Source organism: Bos javanicus, chromosome X, assembly GCF_032452875.1.
Source record: "Bos javanicus breed banteng chromosome X, ARS-OSU_banteng_1.0, whole genome shotgun sequence".
Taxonomy (NCBI): Eukaryota; Metazoa; Chordata; class Mammalia; order Artiodactyla; family Bovidae; genus Bos; species Bos javanicus.
In genome coordinates, this window is record NC_083897.1 from 56849017 (window position 1) to 56874180 (window position 25164).

At 40.2% G+C, this 25164-nt stretch overlaps 1 long non-coding RNA gene across 1 annotated transcript; it reads right to left on the minus strand.

Annotated features, from left to right (window-relative positions):
• Positions 1 to 4847: 4847 nt before the first annotated feature.
• On the minus strand, positions 4848 to 20779 carry LOC133243007 (uncharacterized). The gene is made up of 3 exons (XR_009734945.1): positions 20398 to 20779; positions 19401 to 19625; positions 4848 to 4933 (listed from the first exon to the last, which is right to left on the minus strand). It is a non-coding gene; the product is annotated as an uncharacterized LOC133243007 (long non-coding RNA).
• Between the last annotated feature and the right edge of the window lie 4385 nt (positions 20780 to 25164).

Here is a 25164-nt window from a genome sequence, read left to right on the forward strand (position 1 = left end):
TAAAAGATGCCCCATTCCATTATGTAAACAACTGAAGATCCCACAACCGTGAAACAAAGATTCCTCATACTGCAGCAAATACCCTGCATACCACAAATAATGGATCCTGTATGTCAAAACAAAATGATCCTACAAGCTGCAACAATGATCCCACATGCCCCAACTGAAGGATCCTGCATGCTGTGAGTAAACAACTAAGGAACTCACATGCTACAACAAAATATCCCACACACCACTACAAAGATCCCACGTACCACAACTAGAGGATCTTGCATGCTGAAACTAAAGATCATACATACTGCAAAACAGATCACCATGCCACAACTATAGATCCCACATGGTGCATCAAAGATCCCCCGTGCTGCAACTGAAGACCCATATGCTGAACAAAGGTCCTGCATACCACAATTAGATGATCCCTTGTGCTTTAACTAAAGTTCCTGCAAGTGCCAATGAAGATCACACGTGCCACAACTAAGACCAACATAACCAAATATATTAAACAAATATTTAACAATTCAATATAAAAAAAGATTCATTTATAAACCTTCACCTGGCTACAAATGAACATATCTATGAAACAAAAACAGATTACACATCACAGAGAACAGACTTCTTGATACCAAGGTGGAGGTAGGGGGAGGTTATAGGAAAGGAATGGATTGGGATTTGGGGACTAGCAGATGCAAACTATGATACACAGAGTGGATAAACAACAAGGTCCTATTGCAGCACAGGGAACTATATTCAATATCGTGTGGTAAACCATAGTGGAAAAGAATATAAAAAGATGTCTAAATATGTATAACCGAGTCAGTATGTTGTATACCTGAAACTAATATAACACTGCTATACTTCAATAAAAAGGAAAACCCTCAAGTGTGTAGAAGCAGCTTACCTCCAACATACGGATTCAGATGGACACAATGTGCTGTCAGCACCCTGTCCGACCAAAACCTTCACAATCATTTTCATTTGCATAGTTGTTGCTGAAACAAAGAAGTCCCTGGTCATCAGTAAATGTCACATTATTTCCCAGAGAACAAACAACAGAGAACACCCCAGCTGTCACCTTTCCAGGGTCATGCCTTCTATGGCACAGATGTTGACGTATCTAGTCATACCTGTACACATTCTTTACCCCATCCCCTTCTATCCCCACGGTGAGCCCGCCAGAAGCATATGGTGAGGAAGCCTCCTCCTCCTCCCCAGCTTTTATCCAAGGACTGGGTCCATGTCAACAGCCAGAATGAGGGGCTGGGCTACAGGGAGCAGGCATTCAGGCAAGTGGAGAATAGAGGAAGCATACAGGGGGCAGTCCACAGAAAAAAAGCATTAAGTCCGTCCCCTAAAGAGCCTGATCTTGGAATCAGCATGGACACAGCTTTCCATGTTGGTGGGGATTCATCCAGGGGCAGCTGATTACCATGGGAAAAGTAATCTTCCACCCTCAGTGTCCTGCTGAGCTGAGGTAACCAGTCTACATTCTCCAGCACAAAGTCACGTTATCTGAGCTGGGACTAACATTTTGTTGTAACATCCATATCAACCTTGCTCTTGTATACCTATTTTTAGGGCCAGGAAATGGCTGGACACTGAGAAAGAACTTTCTGGCCCTTACCAGCAAAATCATTTCAGATTCTTAGGCCTCAATGGTGTCTTCTCAAAGACATTCATTCTGGGGGCAAGCAAGCAAGCATTTCTCTTGTTAATCATGTGCTTTGAGACTGGAGATGTCTTCAATGAGTAAACACAAGTACCCAGCCTAAGCCCTGCAGAGAGTTGGCCTTTCCAAAGCTTTCTGACCTGCTCACCCAAGATATCTGACCTTAAGCAGGGATGTTTTTTCCAAAAGGGCAGAGAGACAGGAAGAGTTGCTGAGCAGCACTGTGATCCTATGGTACTTACAAACGATGACCAAGGAATATCAGTCCCTGCAATGTGTTTGTGTCTTTTCACTCTATATTCTATATATTCTTAAAGTCAATACAAGTAATGAATTAGTGACTACTAAAACATTAATCCCAGGGGAAATGATGGGTTAGGTTCCTATGAGCCTCTGGTCACAATATTTTCATCAATCAATCAATATATAAACTTGTTTTCTATTACTGTCTATAAAGTTACAAGTTAATCCAATTAAAAAACCAGAATTTACTATACCGATTTATATTAACAAATCTTACAACAAAAGCCTCTAGAATCTGTCCAGATCTAAATCAATGGACACTTCCATTAGTGTCTCCAGAGATTTCTTCATTGTTGAGGCTCTAGTAATCTCTGTTACGCACCTCCCAGCATCTCTGGACCACCCATGACACCTATAAGTTGCCCATAGGGCACTAGTGCAAAAACTACACTTCTTGGCCCTGTACTACAAATGATTATAGAGTGGCAACCATCGCCCATATATTGGGCCATCCTCAAAATAAAGGTACCCAGAGACCCTGAGCCAGTGAATCCTATTCTTTCAAAATGGGTATGCTGAAACTCTAATCCTCAATGTGACTATATTTCGAGATATGGACTTTAATGGCTAATTAAGATTAAATGACATCGTAAGCATGGAGGTGTAATCCAACAGGAGGGTATCCTTATAAGAAGAGGAAGCGATATCACAGAGCTCTTGCTCACTACCAACACTAAAAAAGAAAAGGCCGTGTGAAGACACAGTAATTGACACCTGTCTGCCAAGGACAAAGATGTTACCTGGGTAGAAATTCTTCTAGCAAATTCTAGATTTCCAACTGGACTAAACTGTGGTCCTTTGTATCAGTTTAAATTCTTTCCTCCTTCTGTATTCAAGTTTTCTAATTTCTTTCTCTCTCATCCTTTTTGCTTGTCACTGGATATACTTTGTGTGTGTGTGATGGAGAAGGGATCCTCTCTACACTACTCATATTTATGCATTTCTTCCTTCAGAGAGCCTCAACTCAGGTTCATTAGGGATAGCGGCCTCCCTTATGACAATGGTTGTGTAACAAGTTTTAAGCACTCTGGCTTAAATTGGGTTTGAATTTATTTCATCACTGTGTCACAAAAGTGCAGTGATCCTTTTTCACTATACCTAGAATGATCAGGACTTTTACTTCAAAAGAGACATAGGTAACAGAGTGGCACAGCAGAAGATTGCTGGGTCCCCAAGCCAGAGAGGGGTCTACTGAAACCATATTCTGGTATGGTGCTGCCACTTAGGTTGCATTGAAATCTTTTTTTTTTTTTTTTTGGTCTTTTCTATCTGTACAAAATCTCTCACAATATTTTAGATGTCAAGCAGTACAAATTTACACCTTTGAATTTTATCTTTATTTAATCACGAATGGTCCAGACCTTCTGGGTGGTTATGGGGAAAGATTCAGAGATCCAGTGACTCCTCTATTGGGTAGCCCAGGAAGGGCGGGCATTACAGGACAATGTAGGACATGTGGGGGTTGCATTCTGGAACAGGATGAATCAGAAGGGTCTGTGGGAAGAGGGTTTTGCAGTATTAAGTGGGTCAGGTAGCCCCTGATTCCTGAGCCAGATGTGACTGGGTTCTCTGAATAATTCTGCTGGCTAACAAGGAAACACTATTCAGGAAGAATATGCAGGAATGCATCTGGTGCATTTAATAAGGAGAGTCTGAAGAGGACACTATCTGGTGGAGCAGAGCAAGGAAAGAAACTTGAGATTAGGCCATTTAAGGTCCTCTCAATTATACCAGATATCAACTCAGCAACTTAGGCCTCACCCCAACACTGGCCACTCCCTGTAACAAGTGCCCATCGGTGTGTGCATAAGTACACACACAGGAAACATTACACAAGACTGAGGATGAGGAGAACTTAGTCCCTGGACGTGGATACATGGACCTGTTGGCAACAGTTCTCCAACCCCTGTGATTTGGTCACTGTTAGCTAACACAGTGATGTAGGCAATGAAACAAGGGGGCTCCATCTCAAGTGCACATCCCCATCCCTACCACCAATTCCTCTAGGACTGGCAACCAGGCAGGGTGCATGGGCAAGGGTTTAAAAGCCCAGGCTGACATCTTCCCCAGCTGTCTCCTTCTAAAAGGTTGTCTACTCACCCACGGCCCCCAAGCCCCTGGCAGCCTGGCAACTCCTGATAGCTTACAGTGAATGATGTCGGATTCGTGATCTCCAAGGAAGAAGATTCAGCTTCGGGACAGGGGACCAGGCTTGATTACTCAAGAGCTTTTGTGTAGCAGAGTTTTATTAAAGTAAGAAAAGGGACAGAGAAAGCTTCTGACAGAGACATCGGAAGAGGGGATGGAGAATACCTCCCTTGCTAGTCTTTAGCAAGGGAATTACATACTTTTTAATAAATTATTATAATAATTCAAAAGAATGTCTCAAGTTTGTGAACATTTTACCAGACCCACTCCCACAATTACATTTTAAGATAACAGGATTAGAACTTAACCACAGAAAGATCCTACCAGACCCACTCCCATTATATATATTTTAAGATATCAGGATTAGTCAGAAGGTGTTCAGGAAGGACAAACTGTCCTCAAGCAGGATACATTATTGTTATATAATCTTTAGTACAGAGTTTAAACTTAGTTGTTGGTTGTGTAATCTCAGTTCTGGGCTTAAAGAAAAAAACTTACAGACTAAGGAATGCAAAGGAAAAAAAGATGTTTGTCCTTTCTTCCTCCTTGAGAATTCCAGACCCCTCTCTCCTTGGGGACCCCTGGACTTCTTATCAATCTGCCTAGGAATCGACTCTCTCACTCCTGCTTACCAATTAAAGAAGTGCAGAGCGAAGTCAGGAACATCAGAGGAGAGGTTAGATGTCAAAGTGGAATTTTCAGGTGGAATTGTGGTCGTCACCCTTCCAAGAGCTGGATCCTGGTGAGCCATAGATGCACAGGGACTTGCTTCTCATCCGGACTCCATTGCTCTGAACACTGGAGACTGCTACAGACCTGGCAGAAGACAGAGGAGGGGGTGAGCGGGCTAACCACGAGGTGTGGCGGGAAGCTTGTTTTTCTGCAGATATGATACTAAGCTAAGACCATCTTGGCAAGGGAGGCAGGGAAGGTGAGAATCAATCAGGGTCCCTGAGCCTGGGTGCGGAGAGTAGAGTACTCCACAAAGCATGCTGCGAAGGAATCCCTGGATTCTAAGAGCACTAGGTAGGATGCACTTCCAGCTGCCAGCTAGGAATCAAAAACCCTGTGCACAACTGGCCCCGCCTACCCTGATGGAATCATGAGGTAAGCAAATCCCACAAATGCCAGGAACCAATCAAAAAGATAGGTCCTGCCTATTATGGTTTGGGTACTGCCAAACTCTCTGCTCATTCTGGCCTCTGCCGTCATCCCTGGCTCAGCCCCAGCTCCAGGTCTGTGGCAGCTGGAGAACTGGGAGAGGGGTTGGCAGTGTGGGGCACCTCATCCTGCAACTACCGTCTGTAAAAAACGCAAAATCTACTTTTTCCTTCAAAGAACTTATGCCCAAAAGCTTGCTTTGTGGGTTGAAACAAGCAAATTTACTGCCAAGGTAATTGTGAAAGACCTGGACACCTTTGAGATAAACCAGAGTGCCTCTCCTCTGAAAGTGGTGGAAGAGGGTTAGCCAATGCATTTTATGATAGGGCTCTGGAGCCTCATCAGGATGGAAAACTGGGCTCCCAGACTACCTCCCTCCCTTTGCTAAGGGAGGCAAAGGTAAAGTGAGGGCTCTTGGCTGGCATCATAGAAGGGGAAAAGAAGGCACAGTTCAGTGCATCGGATCTTGAGGGCAATTAGCCCCTGGAGAGCAGCACACTCCTAATGCTCCAGTGTTCTGGCCCCAACACGTAGAGAAAAAAGCCTCACATTTTCATTGTTGTTCTCCTTTAGTTGTTAAGTTGTGTCACTCTCTTTTGCAACCCCATGGACTGTAGTCTACCCAGCTTCTCTGTCCATGGGATTTCCCAGGCAGACTACTGAAGTGGCTACTCATTTCCCTCTCTGGCGATCTTTCCAACTCAGTGATCGAACCTGAGTCTCTTGCGTCTCCTGCACTAGCAGGCGGATTCTTTACCACTGAACCACCATAGAAGTACTCTAAATGGATTAAAATCTGCTTTTTTGGAATACATTGGACTGGCCAAAAAGTTTGTTCAGATTTTTCTGCAAGATGTTATGGAAAATCCAAACAAATTCTTTGACCCAACCCAATGTTTAAACCAACTGGTATGTAAAAACTGAGTTTGGTGCTCACTGGCTTTTCAGCTAATGGGTTACAGCCTGCTGTAAAGAAGTAAAATGAGGCCATCTTTGGTTCCTTTATATAGCAGTGTCTGTGTGGGAAAATGAATGGGTGAGCCTCTTCAAGTGTAAGTGTGTTAATAGGAATATATCTGTGTGATTAAAGAAATGTTTGTGCATGCATGAGTGAACAACTAACATATCCATGGATATTACCATGTTTGTGTGTGAGTGTAAAAATTTAAGCCTGTTCACTTGCCTGATATTTGGGTGGGGGGGAGGGGAGGGCATGTTGGGCTTCCCTGGTGGCTTACTGTTAAAGAGTCTGCCTGCAATGCGCAAGACTTGGGTTTGATCCCTGGGTCAGGAAGATCCCCTGGAGAAGGAAATGGCAACCCACTCCAGTACTCCTGCCTGGAAAATCCAGTGGACAGAGGAGCCTGAAGGGCTACAGTTCATGGGGTCGCAAAGAATCAGACTCAACTGAGCGACTTTCACCAGAGAAGGCAATGGCACCCCACTCCAGTACTCTTGCCTGGAGAATCCCAGGGACAGGGGAACCTACTGGGCTGCCATCTATGGGGTTGCACAGAGTCGGACATGACTGAAGCGACTTAGCAGCAGCAGCAGCAGAGCAACTTTCACACATATGTTGTGCAGGTTGCAGGATCTTAGTTCCCCAACCAGGTAAGGAACATGGGGCCACAGCAGTGATACTGCTGAGTACTAACCACTGGACTACCAAAGAATTCCCCTGTATGATATTTTAAAAGTACATCTGACTCTTAAACAATAGGGTTTGAACAGTGCAGGTCCACTTATATGCAGATTTCTTCAATAGCAAATACTACAGTACTACACAATATATGATTAGTTGAATCCATGCATGCAAAACCCTGGATTCACAGAAACATTATATTGTGATGGTAGATTATATGTTAAATATATTCAGATTCACATGGATGGTCAGAACCCCAGAATACTTGAATGAATTTTGTGTGATTGTGAGTGAATGTGAGAGTGTCTTGGTGAGTGTGAGCACATTCCTACTTCTGGGCATGTTAATGTGTATGTGAGTGACTATGAGTATATGGATGTAAGTATAACTGATTTAATTTGTTATCACATTCAAGTGAATGTGTGAGCAGTTATTATGAGTGAACAAGTGTGAGAGCATGTTTGTGCCAGTCAATGTGACCTTGTGCATGTCTATAACCACATGTGTAAGAATGAGCATGGGAGCCTATTTAAATATGAGTTTGTGTGTTGAAGTAAATGGACTTTTCATATGGATGAGTGAATGTGTGACCATGGGCATGAATATTAGCATATTCATGTATGTGAGATGAATGTCTGTTTTTGATCATGTGAAAGTGGAGTATATTTCTGTGAGTTAATGTCCAAGTGTGTGCATATGAGTACACTTGAATACCTCTACGTGTGTAGATGTGGGAACTTAATAGTAAGTGTGAGCATATTCACCTGTGAGAATGTAAGTATGATGCTGCTTGTATCTTCTACATGGGGAATTGTATATGACTGGGATCATATTTGAATGTGTGTAAGTGAATGTGTGAGCTAGTTTGAGGGAATGTATGTGTAACGACATTTTCATGAGTGAGTATGTAACTGTTCATTTGTGTAAGCTTGTTAATGTGTGAGTATTTTTGTGAAAACGATATGAGTTTGTGTTTTTATGTGAGTCATCTGTGTGTGTAGGTATAAGCTTTGTGATGCCTGTGAGAAAATTTGTATTCATATAAATACATGAAAATGCTCCTCTTTCTAAATATATTAATATGCACATATAAGGGCACCTGAGTGTACTGTTGTGAGCATATATGTGTCTGTGAATGAATTTGTAAGCATGTTGATGTCTTAGTGGACATGTGAGCATTTTGTATAAGGGAATGTGTATGGCTACATGAGTGTGTCTATGAAAGTAAATGAGAGAGCACGTTATGAAAGTGAATGTGTTAGTTGCTCAGAGGCATCTGACTCTTTCTGACCCCTTGGACTGTGGCCCACAAGGCTCCACTGTCCATGGAATTCTCCAGGTTAGAATACTGGAGTGGGGAGCATTCCCTTGTCCAGGGGATATTCCCAAGCTAGGGATCGAACCCAGGTCTCCTGCATTGAAGGCACATTCTTTACCATTTGAACCATGAGGGAAGACCAAATGTGTCTATACATATGAATAAATAGGTGAATATGTTTTCAGTCTGTGAATATGCTCCAATATTAGAGAATTTAGGTCTGTTGTGCGTGTATATGTGCGTTTCTTGTGTCTTAGTGAATCTGTGAATGTGTAAATATGAAGAATATGCTGTTGATTTGAGTGACTAGTGACCACAAAGTATCTGTGAGCATGTCTATGTGCAATTGATTAGATGTCAGGGTGTCTATGTGTATGAAGGAATTTGTAACCATACTTGTGTGTGTGACAATGTCTGTACATGTGACTGTGTGAACAACTTTAGGATGAGTATGCTCATGCATGTAAGTAAATGTATGAGTGACACAGTGTATGTGAGGTATATTCGAGTATGTGAGTGAATGTATACCCATGTTAACTTGAGTCTATCTTTATTTGAATATGTCCATGTGTCAGTGTATCTGTGTGTGTGTGCTCAGTCCTCAGTCCTGTCTGACTATTTGTGACTCCATGTAGCCTACCGGGCTCCTCCGATCCATGGAATTTTCCAGGTAAGAGTACTGGAGTGGGTTCCCATTTCCTTCTCCAGGGAATCTTCCTGACCCAGGGATCAAACCAGTGTCTCTTGCATCTTCTTCACTGGCAGGTAGGCCCTTTACCACTGCAACACCAGGGAACCACAGACTGTCTATGAATAGAAATAAATCTGTGAGCATGTTCATTTGAGTGAATGTGTAACCTGTGGAGGTATGTGAGCATCTCTTTGTGTAAGAGTGAATTGAGCCTGTTCATATATCAGTGTGTTAATGTGTTTTTCTGTGTTCATACATATGAGTGAATTTGTAAGCATGTTCATGCTGGTAGCATGTTCACCTGTGAGTGAATGTATAACCATGTTCATTTGTGTCAGATTCTTAATGTGTACATCTGCTTTTGAGTCATTGCATGAGTGTATGTGTATGTGTGAATGTTGATCATATCCATGTACGTGACTGTTAATGAATGTACTTGTGAGTTTGTGACCAGGTTCACTGTATGTGCCCTTGTTCATCTCTGTGTGCAAATTACTGTGTGAGTATATACATCTGATCATGTTTCTGTGTTTGAATGAAAATGTAAGCATGTCATGTATGTTCATGACTATGAGTGAATGTATGCTTTATATTTCTGTTTTTCTAGATTTTTTCTTGAGCTAATGTGCAAACAAGTTTGTCAGTAAATGCATGAGTATACACACACATATACACACATCTATGTGTACATATGGAAATGCAATGTTAAGCGAATATATAGCATCATGTGTGTGTTAATGAGTATATAAGCATGCTTGTATGTAATATATGTGTTCTTTTCTGTGAGTGAATGTGATGATGCTTGTGTATGACTAAATGTGTGTTCCTTGTGTGGAAGTGATAATGTGAAGACATTTGTGTTTTGAGCATGTGAATATGCAAATGTTAAAGCTTGTATTTGTGGAAACATGAATTTGTGTGTTCATTTATATGTGAGTGTGTATTTGTATATATGTGAGCATGTTCATGTGTGTAAATTAAGGCATGAGTAAGTTGGTGTGCATGAAGGTATTAATGTATTTTTCATTAGTGCAACTAAATGTATAAACAAGTTTATATACATGAGCATGATGTACAATTTTAAGTGAAGTTTTAAGTGTATGTGGGTGTGCCTGTGCACCTGAATTCATCTGTGAGCAAGTTCATGTGAGTGAATATATCAATATGTTTATTTCTGTTTGTTTATGTATTTAAGTCTTCATCTGTTCATGAGTATCTAAGTGAGTTTATGTGTGTGACTGAATATGATTATGTACACTTATGTCAAATTTTCCTTTGTGTATATAAACTTGAGAGGTTTTTGTGTGTTTGAACATAATAAAATATGAATACATTCATTAGGCACATGTTTGAATATGGTTTATGTCTGAATGAACATATAAGTATTGGTGTGACTATACTGAAACGTGTGGTAATGTGTAGGTATGGTCATGTATGTGATGGCAGTCATGTATGGGTTAACATATGGACACTTTCCTGTGAAGGAATATAGAAGCAGTTTCATGTGAGCAGGTTCATGCCATTTAATGTCAACGTCTTAGCTTACATGACAATGTGAGCATCCTGTGATTAGATGTGAGTGTATCTAGGTGTGACTGAATGTGTGTGCATGTTTTCACATCTAAGAATGTTAATGTGAGCATGTTCATTTGTGTGAATGAATGTAAGAATGTGCTCTGATGTGTGACTGAATGCATGTGTGTTCATGTGGGAGTGATTGTCTGTAGGTGTACATCCATGTACAAGTGGGAATGAATGTATGACTGCTATTTTCAGAGTGTTCATGTATCTGAGTAGATGTGTTGATATGAATGTATGTGAGCATATCTGTGTGCAAGTGACTGAGTGTGGGTCACTGTGTTTGACAGCATGTGAGCATGTTTTTGTATGTGACTGAGTTAATATACATGTACACGGGTCAATGATCACTCATGTTAATGTGTGAACTTGACATCTGGGTAAATGGTAACTATATGTGTGAGCACATTTGTTTCAATGAACATGCAAGTATGTCTGTGTGTGAGCTCATTCATGTGTGAGTGAATGTAAGTATATCAGTCTCTCTGTGTGGAAGTACCAGCATGTTCATGTGTGGAAATATGTGAGTGTGTCCACATGTGTGAGTGTGTTGAAAGAAAATGTAAAATCATGGGTTTGTGTGTTCATAAGTGAATTTGTAAGGATGTGTGTGTTCATGTGAGACACTGAGTGTGTCCTACATGTGAATACATTTGTGAACATATTCATGTGAATGAGAGAATGTGTGCATTTGTGGTAGCATCCATGTGTCTACTTGTGTGTAAGAATTTAGGATGTATCTGTTAGTGAATGTGTTATGTCTTCATATATGCATGAATTGTTTTAGGAAATTTGTAAGCATATGCATTAGTGACAGCAGGTATGTGTGTTGTGAGAGAACACACAGATGTTTGTGCACAAGTATGTAAATATAGAATTAAGACTGGACATGTGATTTGTATAAACCATTATATGTAAGAGTATATATGTGAATGATTTTGTGAATATATGTATGTGATTCAATGTGTTAGCACTAGAGTGTATAATCATGTTGAAATGGGGATTCACATATGTGTGACTGAATATATGTCTTTGTTTGTATGTGTGTTTATATACATTAATGAAAGAAAGTATCAGTGAGTGAACATGAGCATGTATGAGTGTGTTCTATGTGTGTGAATGAATCTGTGGGTATATTTACATAAGCAAATTTATGTGTGTAAGTCTGTGGGATTGAACATGTGAACATGTGGATATAAGTGTGTCCATGAGTGTTAGTAAATTTGTAAGCATTCAGTGAGTGAATGGGGTTCATCTTATAAGCATGTTCATGTGTGAGTGTATTTATATAGTGATTGTATAAGCATTTGTAAGTATGAGTAGGTTCATGTACAAGTGAATACATAAGCATACTCCATTTATGATCAGGTTATTTTTTGGAAGTTGAAGTGTGAGTCTGTACATGTAAGTACAAATAACTGTCTAGTGTGTCAGTGATTTTGTGAGTGTGTTCATGTGAGTGAATGAATGCATTGTCATGCTCATGTGAGTGAATTTTCAAGCATGTCTGTGTAAAAGAGAGAATATGTGAGACTATGTATGTGCCTGTGAGTTAATCTGTCATATGCCCTTTTGAGTGAGTGAATTGTGAGAATGTTATCATTAGTGACACTGCATATGCATGTATATTGTCAATTTTGTGTTTGAGTAAATTCGTAAGTTTACTTGTATGTTTGAATACGCATGTATGTATGAGTGAATGGTAATCAAGTTATATACGCAGTATGTTGATATGCATCTGGGACAGGGTATGTGTAAATGAGTGTGTTCAAGTGAATTTTAAACCATGTTTGTGTCTAAGTGAATATGTGAATGTGTGTGAGCATAAATTGAAGAACACACATACATACATATATGAATGTTGATATATATGAGTGACTGAGTATGTGGTTATATGACCATATTTGGGTGTGTAAATGTATGAACATTTCATGAGTGTAAATGGTGGTTGAAGTATATTTGTTTGAATGAGAGAATGAACATGCATATGTGAGTATATAAGTGTATCCATTAGTGAGTAACCTAAGAGAATGATCATGTCAGTGAATAAATGTGTGTGCATGCCTGAAACTGATGAGTGAGCTACATTCCTTGTTAAGTGTGTTGTTAGTATATTCAAGCACTTTATACATATTTATACCTATTCATGTGTATGACTAAATTTTTTAATTTGTACATGGGTGTTTGTTTGTGTGGATGAATTAATGTGTAAGCATACTAGTTTGCATGGGGTTGCTGATGACAGAGTCAATTCCTAGGTAGGTTGATAAGAAGTCCGGGGTCCCCAAGGAGAGAAGGGTCTGGAATTCTTAAGGAGGAGAAAAGGACAAACTTTTTTTTCCCTTTTTTTTCCTCTACATTCCTTAGTCTTAGTCACATAAAACGTTTTTATCTTTAAGCCTGGAACTGATGATTACATAACAAACAACTCGGTTTGGACTCTGTACTGAGGATTATATAGCAGCAATGTATCTTGCTTGAGGACAGTTTCTCCTTCCTGAGGGCCTTCTGGCTAATCCTGTTATCTTGAAATGTGGACTGTGGGAGTGCGTCTAGTAAGATCTTTGCAACCTCCAGACATTCTTTTGATTCATTGTAATAACTAATTGGAGAGTATATAACTCCCTTGCTAACACTGGCAGGGGGGCACTCTTTCTGCCCCCTTCTGATGTCTCTGTCAGAAGCTTTCTCTATCTCTTTTATACTTTAATAAAACTTGATTACACAAAAGCTCTGAGTGATCAAGGCTCATCTCTGGCTCCGGATTGAATTTTTCTCCTCCAGAGGCCAAGAACCCCAGCATCTTTTGTGGTTCAGCAACAACCTTTCACTAATGTTTGAGTAAACATTTGAGCAAATACTTCTCTGTGTGTGTGAGCTTCATGAGTGTGAAAATGTTTATTTGTAATGAAAATGAGTATGTTTCTGTTTGTGTTCATTTGCATGTGTGAAGGATTTGAGAGTATATATATGTGCAGGATCTGTGAAAGTGAGCATATGTCTTTATCTTGGGAAAATTTGTGATCATGTTGTTTTGAGTGAATAGATGTTCCATCATTTTTATGTCTGTGAGTGAATGTTGCAAGTGTGATTATTAATTTGAGCTTCTTAATGGAAGAATGTATTTCTGTGAGTGAATGTATGTGTGTTTGGAAGTGTCATGCGAGTGTATGTTCCTCAGTTCTTTGTCTCATCACAACAAAGATTTGGAGCAACGGACATTAAAGCCCTCGGCACGTCACAGCTCTCGGGTCTTGGACAAACCGTGTTACAGCTCTTAGGCAAATCAGTGTTACAGCTCTATTTTATTTAGAAGATAGCAGGAGAATCCAAGACTCGAAGAGAAGAGAGTGGAGGAGTGCGTGGGGAGGGAGTGAGAGAGAGAGAGAGCGTGCGCATGCACGCGGGAGAGAGAGTCTGAGAGAAAGCGCTTTGGCTCCTCCTTTTATATGTTTTTCCTCCACCTGGGCCTGCCCTATGCAAATTGGGCTTAGCCAGGAGTGCTGTTTGTTCTGCCTGAAGTCTTCACTCTGGTCCTCGGACCTTCCTTTGACCTTCCTTGTCTTTTAGCCACTGCCATTTTGGACTCCTTTTCCCCATTCTACCTACCTAACAGAAGCATGTTCATTCACAAGTGAATGTGTAAGCATGTTCCTGTTTGTGTGTGCATGCATATATGAAAGCATGTGTGTGTACCTGTAACATATGAATGTATTATGTATGAGTGCTATTATAACCATGCCCTTGTAAATTAATGTGTGAGCCAGTTTGAGTGAACACATGTGTAAACAAATTTTATTAGTGTCACAGAGTATACAGGTATCTTTGTTCCTGCCTATGAATCAATATATGAATATTATTTATCTGTCAGATAACTGTTGTATGGGTATATTTGACTATGTGAGTGAATTTGTACGCAAGTGAATGTGTTGAGTATGTAATATGTGAGCACAATAATTTCGATAGAGAACATGTATGTTCATATGTGGAACCAGGCAGTCTAGGGAATTAACATATGAATAAATTTACATATTGACTATGACTATATATGTGATCAAGATTATATGTGTGACTGTTGAGCATTAATATGTGCTTGTGGGTATATGTGTCTATGTGTGAGGGGAAATTTGTTTAAGATGCCTTTGTAAAAATGCCTCCTGTTTAAGAAGATTTATAAAAAGGACTTTACAGATTTCTGAATTTCAAAACATAATAGTAAACTGAGTAAAAAATCAAAGAATTCTATTGAGAAACTTGATGACTTCATAAAGCTATTAACAAAAAGGATTAGTTACATAGAACTGAGTAAACTGGTAAATATGGTTGCCATTTTTATGGTTTCTATCCAAAAGGATTATTGGTTGAAATCTGTTTTCCAGGTGTAATAAAAACCTTCCCCTTCAACTAAATGTGACTTGTAATAATTTGGTAGATTATGCTGTTTGGAATATTTATCTTTTTCTCTCTACCTGGTTGATCCTGCCAGTAACATATGTTTGTCTCAAAGATTAAGCCATGCATGAGTGTGCATGGCCAGTAAAATGAAACTGCAGAAAGCTCATTAAATCACTCATGGCTCCTTTAGTCACTTGATTACTGCAACTGGATTAGAACTAGTTATACTAATCAGTGTTTAAATTTGTTCTTTGTTTTCCAATTGTGCCTTGGGTCTCCCTGCTGTACTATGTCATTGTCTGTATTACTTATATCCTGTTTAATTTATAAGATTATTGTATCATGCAGTAACCAATGTGTAACTAGGCCTACAACAAAACGTATATGGTTAAATGTTTTGAGGAAATCACATTTGTAACATAAAATAATTGCCGTAGTGTGATTCTAGGGAAAAGGCAACAAGGAAAAATGTCTCCTAGATTGTAGTTAGAATCCAGAGAATTTTTAATTATTGATGGGGCCTGGTCCAAAACTTAACACCTGAAGTGGCATATTAAGAATGTTTGCCTGAACTAGGATGAGCCTCCCAGCACCGCGGGACAAAGGTTGATCACATAATGTTTCCCAGATAATGGTCATTCATGACCAAGAGGGGAAGACCTGAGGCATGAAATCTGTGTCCTTCAATGTGAGCCAGTCCTTCAATGTGAGCCAGTGAGCCCCAGTGAATGGGAATGCCTGCCACCTGGCAGTCATCACGCTGCAAACACTCCCTATGGTGAACCCTGAGGAACCTGAGAATGCAGGATTTCAGGCCCCAGATGACTGAGGTACATACCAAGGAAATAATTTTAGTGAGACCTGACTTTTGCATCTTCCCATACATAGAAAAGTGCTAAATTTCTTAACTTGAGATGCTGTCTCATGGATCTGAAGTTCAGTACTTCTAAGTCTACAGGTGTGAAATAAGACACTTCCAAAGAGGAACAAAAAGAAGACAAATCTCAATATTTGAAACACTGGCAAAGATGGCAGACACTCCCAGAAAGATCCATCTGACTAAGCAGAATGGTCAGAACCCCTTTTTTCCACAAGATTGTGGGAGAGACTGCGACAGTGTTGCAGGGAGGAAGTCAATTCTCAATCCATATTGTAAACTGTTTCTTTGACTTGCTTTTTGTTGCTTTTGTTATTATAATCATACTTCATAGCTTGTCTCAGAGGACCCTGTCCCTCTGCTTGACTGTAAACTAAACTGCTTTTGTTCAGTTCATAGAAAGGTAATCTGTCCCTTCCCATCTGTAAACAGAGATTCACATACCCCTTCCAAAGACTTGCCATTCACTTGGAGATGTTTTGCATGGCTGAAGACCCTTTCACTTTACTTCCTCACTGCCTCTCACTCTCAATTCTGCCTTTTGTCTTTAGTTCCTCATTGCTTCTTTCTCTCTGATCTACAAAAGAACCTGGCATCCAGACACCCACAAGATGGTTATTTGGAGGTGCTAGCCTGCCATCTTATCCATCAGCTGCTTTCCGAATAAAGTCGCTTTCCTTGCCTCAGAAAAAGAGTGAATAACTGTACAAGCATGTCCTCACTTGAGGGTGTAAATATGTGAATGTGTGATCATATTTGTTTGTATGAGGGATAGAGTGTGTTTGTGTGTGTATATATGTGTAAAGATATTCATGGTTGACTGCACTGAGTAGCATGATAAGGTGAGAATATATTTGTAAGTAACAGTATATGTATTTTTTGTATGTTAATGCACATGTATAATTGAACATGTAGGCATGTACATGAAAGAAAATAAACATCTGCCAGTGTGTAAGTGATTTCCTGAGCAAACTCATGCAACTGAGTGTTGTGTGAACATGTGAATATATGTGAGTTTGTGTTTGTATGAATTCTTGAGTATCTTAGTGAATGAATGGTGGGTATTCGTATATGTGAGCATGTTAATGGGAGAGTGAGAATGGACATGTGTAAAAACAATTTTATGTGAGAGCAGCTATGTATGTGAATAAATCTGTAGCATGTTTGTGTATTTAAGATTATTGAGTGTGTGAGCACATTAACATCAAGTATACGTGTGTGTGTGTGTGTGTGTGTGAGTGAATGTCTCAATGTGTGTGACCATGTAAAACTATATTTGTGATGGAGGATGATAGTGTGTCAGTGTCTGACATAATGTGTGAATGACTTTGTGTATGTGATTATATTTGGCAGATGAATGAACAATCACTGTCATATATGTAAACATGAAGCTTTGAGTACATATGTTTAAGTGTGTCCATGAACTTATGAACATGTGTACGATAAATATGTGTGTTCATGAATGTGAGCATGTTGCTGTGAGACAGGAAATATTTGAGCATCCCCTTGTATGAATAAATATGCATGCAAATTTGTGTGATTTTGTTAATGTGAGTGCATGGGGATGCAAAGAGTCAGATACAACAGGGCGACTAACACTTCACTTCAGCCGTCATTTTGAATGGAAAAAGTCCCACATAACTGTAGTTAGATTTCTCCATGGAATCAAATATGTTTTCATGAGAACTGTCTTTGCTGTCACACCCGAAAGCTATGATTGTTTCCTGTGGGCAGTAAGTGCTGCAGCTGTTGAAAAGCCACCTCCCACTGAATGTGATGTAAATCTGGAAGTTTGTACTGGAAGAGTTAGGTTAGGAAAGAACTCCCAAACTGGATGAAGTGCCTGACTCTTTAGACATGCCTTTCCTGAGAGAACTGATGAACCTATTTGCAGGAGAGAATATATATATTCCTTTATATATAAAGGAATGTATGCAACATATATGCAATATATCAAGTGTGGGTATATATATTTAAAATATAAGTTCCCAAACAGGAAGGAAATTCATGGTAAGCTGTGCTCAGTCACTTAGTGCAATTTTTTCCAGTGCAAGCATCAATAAATGGGACTTGCACTAGATAAAGAAAAAAATCATTATAACATATAAAAAAAGAAACCAATTAGTTGTAAAGGTATATGTTTTGGCAAGGTTTATATTCATCATTATGAAAGGTTGTTGCTGAACCACGCAAAGATGCTGGGATTCTTGGCCTCCGAAGGAGAAGAATTCAATCCGGAGCCAGAGAGGAGGCTTGATTGCTCAGAGCTTTTGAGTAATCAAGTTTTATTAAAGTATAAAGGAGATAGAGAAAGCTTCTGACATAGACATCAGAAGGGGGTAGAAAGAGTACCCTGCTTGCTAGTGTTAGCAATAGAGTTATACACTCTCCAATGAATCCAAAGAATGTCTGGAGGTTGTAAAGACCTCACCAGACCTACTCCCATAATTTACATTTTAAGATAACAGAATTAGCCAGAAGTTTTAATCCAGAGACTGTCCTCAGGCAGGATACACTGAAAGTGAAAGTGAAGTCGCTCAGTCCTATCCGACTCTTTGTGACCCCATGGACTGTAGCCTACCAGGCTCCTCTGTCCATGGGATTTTCCAGGCAGTAGTACTGGAGTGGATTGCCATTTCCTTCTCCAGGGGATCTTCCTGACCCAGGTATCGAACCCAGGTCTCCCGCATTGTAGACAGGTGCTTTACCATCTGGGCCACCAGGGAAGTCCTTGTAAAGACCAAACCTACTCCCATAATTTACATTTTAAGATAACAGGATTAGCCAGAAGGTTTAATCCAGAGATTGTCCTCAGGCAGGATACATAATCCTAAGGAATGTAGAGGGGAAAAAGTTTGTCCTTTCTTCCTCCTTGAGAATTCCAGACCCCTCTCTGCTTGGGGACCCTTAGACTTCTTATCAACCTGCCTAGGAAATGACTCAATTACACCAGGGATTACTAAGAGCTATAATTTTATCTAATTGTAATCCCATAGACTTTGTTAGTATGGCTCTGCATTACTGCACATTTAATATGATTGCACTGACCACAAGCATCCTGGCTGTAATACTGGGTGCATGCTATCTCTGGGCATTCCTCAAATAAGACTCAAGAGACAGTGGCTCGATGTGATTAAAGGCACTACTTAATAACAGTGTGTCTGTCTCATTTGATCCTAAGTCAAAACTGGCTCTGAGGGTTTACAAAGCATCTATGAGTCATAAGCTGTATCCAAAGAGTCTGGTTTAGCCAGGATGAATGTTGCTCTAGTAGAAGAGACAGGAGAAGGTCTAGCCTCAGTGGTGGTATCTGGGGTCATGATAGTAGGACTGACCAACCCGAACAGACAACAGCATGGTTCCCATTGTCTCCAATCTGACTTGTGTTCTAAGACTCCCTGTTACATGTGTGTGGTACAGTGTCCAGACAGACCTTGTCAACAGTAGTGTACATTACTAGGCCTGGATGAACCACCAATAGACATGAAGTCAACACTGGCAAGTGTAGGAAATTCTCAGGTGAGACGGGGCATAATAATAAGGTATGGCTTAAACTTGGAGGTCACCTTGTACTCAGCTCTAGGGGACCTGACTTGTCCCCGGGTATTCATATGGTGTTACCTGTTGAGGGAATGGTTTAGGTCCACCTTTTGGCTTCCACAGTGTCTTCAGTGGACCAAAGTACATGGATGGCATATAAGGTCACCTCTTTCTCCAGAAAGTGGTGGGTACTTTCTTGGCTTATACTAGATGATGATGAACACGGGCTAAGGATGGTTTCAGAATCATTGGTCCACATCAGGTTCTTATCAGGATCAAGAAGGTGGTGCCTAAGCTCTGGGTTTTCTATAAGGAAGAAAGGAAAGATAAAAGTACCAGGTGAATGTTTCTTTTCTATGCATAGCAGTGCCTGGGTTTCCATGTTAGTAAAAACAATAATTGGGTTGTGTCTGGTGTGGATATATACACAAACAGAGATAGAAATGTCTCTGTGGTTGAGCTCCTCATTTGTTGTAAATTTAAATATTGCTGAGTTATGCCATAAGGACATGAATTTAATATAATTTAAACCATGGGCAGTATTTTTGACCGCTTGAAGGACCACTGCCCTCCACGTTCTCTCACTAACCCTTAAAAGTCCATCGTGTTTTTCATGATACCTGCCACTAGAGGATGACAGGAAAGCTAAAAGTCCAAGCAATGTTTTCTTGTAATGCCCATACTTACATCACTTTACACTGATGTGGCAACTTTGGGTTGGCTGTATCACTTGTACGGCAGTCCCAAAGGCTGTAAAAGCTATTTTGTTCAGACTGCAGTAACACTAGGAGAAGTTAGTGCCTTGCATGCATAAATTATTGGAACAACTTGTGCAGAAGGCCAGTAGCACTAAGCTGAGCTCCCCATGCTATATAGCAGCTTCCCACTAGCTATCTACTTTACACGTGTTAATATATATTCGTCAATCCTACTCTTCCAATCATCTCACCCTCCCCTTCCCGCTCTGTGTCCATAAGTCCATTCTCTATGTCTGTCTCTATTCCTGCCCTGCAAATAGGTTCATCAGTAGATTCCATATATATGTGTTAATATATTTGTTTTTCTCTTTCTTACTTACTTTACTCTGTATAACAGGTTCTAGGTTCTTCCACATCAGCCTGTTGCTCTTTGACAACCTGGAGTGGTGGGACGTGATGAAGGTAGGAGGGATGCTCAAGAGAGAAGGAATATATGTATACTTATGGCTGATTCTCCTTGTTTTATGGCAGAAATCAATACAACATTATAAAGTAATTATGCTCCATTAAAAATATATTTAATAAAAGAAACAAAGGTGGAATTTAAAACAATGAGTTCTAAAATTTTAAATAAAAAGTAGTTTGGGGTTAAACTATACACTCTACTATATATTAGTAGACAATCAACAAAGACCTACCATATAGTACAGTGAACTACTCAACATTTTAATAATAATCTATAAGGAACAAGAATCTGAAAAGGGAGATATATATATATATATATATATATACACACACACACACACACACTTTTATGTAGCTGAATATATACATATACACATATATATAGCTGAATCATTTTGCTGTATGTCTGAAGCTAATGCAACATTTTAAATCAATGGTACTTCAATAAAAATATAAATAAGGGGGCCAGTCCCGAGATGGTGGAGGAATAGGACGGGGAGACCACTTTCTTTCCCACAAATTCATCAAAAGATCATTTGAATGCTGAGCAACTTCCACAAAACAACTTTTGAATGCTGGCGGAGGACACCAGGCACCCAGAAAGGCAGCCCATTCCCTTCAAAAGGAGGTAGGACAAAATATAAAAGACAAAAAGAGAGACAAAAGAGTTAGGGACGGAGACCCATCCTGGGGAGGGGGTTGTGAAAGAGGAAAAGTTTCCACACAGCAGTAAACCCTCTCATGGGTGGGTCTGTGGGAAGTTTTGGAATCTCAGAGAGCAAAATAACCAGGAGAAAAAAAAAAAAAACAAAAACAAAAAAACAGAAAACACGCCTAACTGCAACTCCCAACAGAGAAGTAGCCCAGATGCTCACATCCACCACCAGTGAGCAGGGGCTGGATAAGGAGGTGCAGGCTGTATGCTTAGGATAAGGACCAGGCCTGAATGCCCTGAGGACCATCTGAGGGAGCTAACATAAGAGAGCAACCGAAATTGTGGGATAGCCAGAGAGAGAGAGAGAAAAAAAAAAGAGAACTTTCCCGTGAAAGGCTCTAACCTCATGTGCAGCCTGGCCTACTCACAGAACAAAGGACTGAGTGAACACCAAAGAAGAGCTAGCCAGTTGCATACAGGCCCATCCCCACCAATGGAGGCAGAGAGGCAGGCATGCAACAGTCAGAGCTGGAAGGCAAGGGGCAATCTTGGCTCCAGAGACCAGCATCCTCCACCAAACTGTGAGCAGGCTCCCTCTTCTAACCACGTCTTCCTGGGATCCTGGACTGATAACATCTGCCAGGACGGTCACAGCCAGAGATCAGCTCCCCAGAAGAGTTACATGGCACACCTGAGATGGTGCTCTCGTGCCACACCCAGGAAAGCGAGTGGCTGGGACTGGTGAGGTGATTAAGATCCACGGCCCACCTGGAACAGTGTGCTCACCAAGTACCTGGTCGCCTGAGCTGCTCAGACCTGGGAAGGGCACAAAACGCACACCCAATCGAGTCTGTGCCCTTGCAGAGTGCCCGAGAAACTAAATCTGAGCAGCTTAGACTTGGGAAGTGCACAAAACGCAGCATCTGCTTTGGACAGTAACCCTGCAGAGCAACCTGGACCCTAAGCAGTGTAGTCCTGGAAAGAACATGTCGCCTTGAGCTATGTCAAACCCAGTGTGATCCATACACTGCAAGCACTCCCCACACAAGCCAGTGATATTTGTTTGTAGTGTTCCTCCCTCCCCAGAACACAACTGAACAAGTGAGCTTAAATAAGTGACTACCTTCACCCCTTGTGTCAGGGCGGAAATTAGATACTGAACAGACTTGAAAACAGAGGAAGCCAAAATAAACAAAGAAGAGGGAACCTCTCTGGAAGTGACAGGTGGAACAGATTTAAAACCCTGTGGTTAGCACTGACTAAGCATTGGAAGGGGCCTATAGACCTTGAGAAGAAGTACAAGCTGAAACAAGAAATATCTGAAACTGAACTGACACCACACTGCCCACAAAAGCTCCAGAGAAATTCCTAGATATATTTTTACTATTATCATTTTTTAATTCTTAAGTTCTTTATTACTCCTTTAATTTTCATTTTTATAACATACTATTACCTTGAAAAAAAAGACCCTATTTTTAAAGGAAAATTCATATATATTTTTTTATACTTTTTGTGGTTGCTTTTGTTTTGTACTTTTAATATTGTATTTTTGTGAGACTAACCTCTACTCTAGATTTTTAATCTTTGCTTTTTGGTATTTGTTATCAATTTTGTACCTTTAAGAATCTAATCTTCAGTATCCATTTTCACTTAGGGGTATGATTACTAGCTTGATGGCTCTCTCCCCTTTTGACTCTCCCTCTTCTTCCCCAGGTCACCTCTATCTCCTCCCTCTCCCTTTTCTTCTCTACTTAACTCTGTGAATCTCTCTGGGTGTTCTGGGCTGTGGAGAACATTTAGGGAACTGTTTACTGGCTAGATTGCTCTCTCCCCCTTTGATCCCCCCTCTTCTCCTCCTGGTCACCTCTATCTCCCTCCTCCCTCTTTTCTTCTCCATGTAACTTTGTGAACCTCTCAGGGTGTTGCTCACTATGGAGAATTTTTTCACCATTAACCTAGATGTTTTATCATCTGTGCTGTATGAATGGAGAACTCTTAAGGCTACTGTAAGAATAAGGCTGAAAGCCAAGGCAAGAGGCATAAATCCAAAACTTGAGAACACCAGAGAACTCCAGATTCCATGGAACATTAATAGACAAGAACTCATCCAAAAGCCTCCATAACTACACTGAAACCAAGCTCCACCCAAGAGCCAACAAGTTCCAGAGCAAGACATACCATGCTAATTCTCCAGCAATGCAGGAACACAGCCCTGAGCATTAAAAGACAGGCTGCCCAAACCCATGCCAAACCCACAGACACTCTAGAACTCACTATTGGAGACTTCACTGCATTCCAGAGAAAAGAAATACAGCTCTGCCTACCAGAACACAGACGCAAGCTCCCCTAACCAGGAAACCTTGACAAGCCACTCGTCCAACCCCACCCACAGAGAACAAGCTGCAATATAAAGAGGAACCACAAACTTCCAGGCTACAGAAAGGCCACCCCAAACACAGCAATCTAAACAAAATGAAAAGGCAGAGAAAGATTCAGCAGGTAAAGGAACATGATAAATGCCTACCAAACCAAACAAAAGAGGAGGAGATAGGGAGTTCTTTTACCTGAAAAAGAATTCAGAACAATGATAATAAAGATGATCCAAAATCTTGAAAACAAAATGGAGTTACAGATAAATAGACTAGGGACAAGGATTGAGAAGATGCAAGAAATGTTTAACAAGGACCTAGAAGAAATAAAAGAGAGTCAATCAATAATGAATAATGCAATAACTGAGATCAAAAGCACTCTAGAGGGAAGCAGCGTAGAATAACTGAGGCAGAAAACAGGATAAGTTAGGTGGAAAATAGAATGGTAGAAATAAATGAAGCAGAGAGGAAAAAAGAAAAAATTAAAAGAAATGAGGAAAATCTCAGAACCTCTGGGACAATGTTAAACACACCAACATTTGAATCATAGGAACCCCAGAGGAAGAAAACAAAAAGAAAGGCCATGAGAAAATACTTGAGATAACAGTTGAAAACTTCCCTAAAATGGATAAGGAAATATTCACTCAGGTCCAAGAAATCCAGAGAGCCCGAAATAGGATAAACCAAAGGGGAAACACCCCAAGACACATATTAATCAAATTAACAAAAATCAAACGCAAAGGGCAAGTATTAAAAGCAGCAAGGGAAAAGCAAAAAATAACACACAAGGAGATCCCCATAAGGATAACAGCTGATCTGATAACAGCTGAACAGAAACTCTTCAGACCAGGAGGGCATGGCAGGGCATACTTAAAGTGATAAAAGAGAAAAACCTACAAACCAGACTAGTATACCCAGGAAGAATCTCATTCAGATATTAAGGAGAAGTCAAAAACTTTACAGACAAGCAAAAGCTGAGAGAATTCAGCACCACCAACCAGCTCTTCAACAAATATAAAGGATCTTCTCTAGACAGGAAACACAGAAAAGGTTTATAAACTCTAACCCAAAACAACAAAGTAAATGGCAACGGGATCATACTTATCAATAATTACCTTAAATGTAAATGGGTTGAATGCCCAACCAAAAGACAAAGTTTGGCTGAATGGGTACAAAAACAAGACCCCTATATATGAGGTCTACAAGAGACCCACCTCAAAACAAGGGACACAGAGAGACTGAAAGTAAAGGGCTGGGAAAAGATATTACACATAAATAGAGACCAAAAGAGAGCAAGAGTAGCAATACTCATATCAGATAAAATAGACTTTGAAATAAAGGCCATGAAAAGAGACAAAGAAAGAAACTACATAATGATCAAAGGATCAATCCAAGAAGAAGATATGACAATTATAAACATATATGCACCCAACATAGCAGCACCACAATATGTAAGGCAAATGCTAACAAGTATGAAAGTGGCTCAGATCATGAACTCCTTATTGCCAAATTCAGACTTAAATTGAAGAAAGTAGGGAAAACCACTAGACCATTCAGGTATGACCTAAATCAAATCCCTTATGATTATACAGTGGAAGTGAGAAATAGATTTAAAGGACTAGATCTGATAGATAGAGTGCCTGATGAACTATGGAATG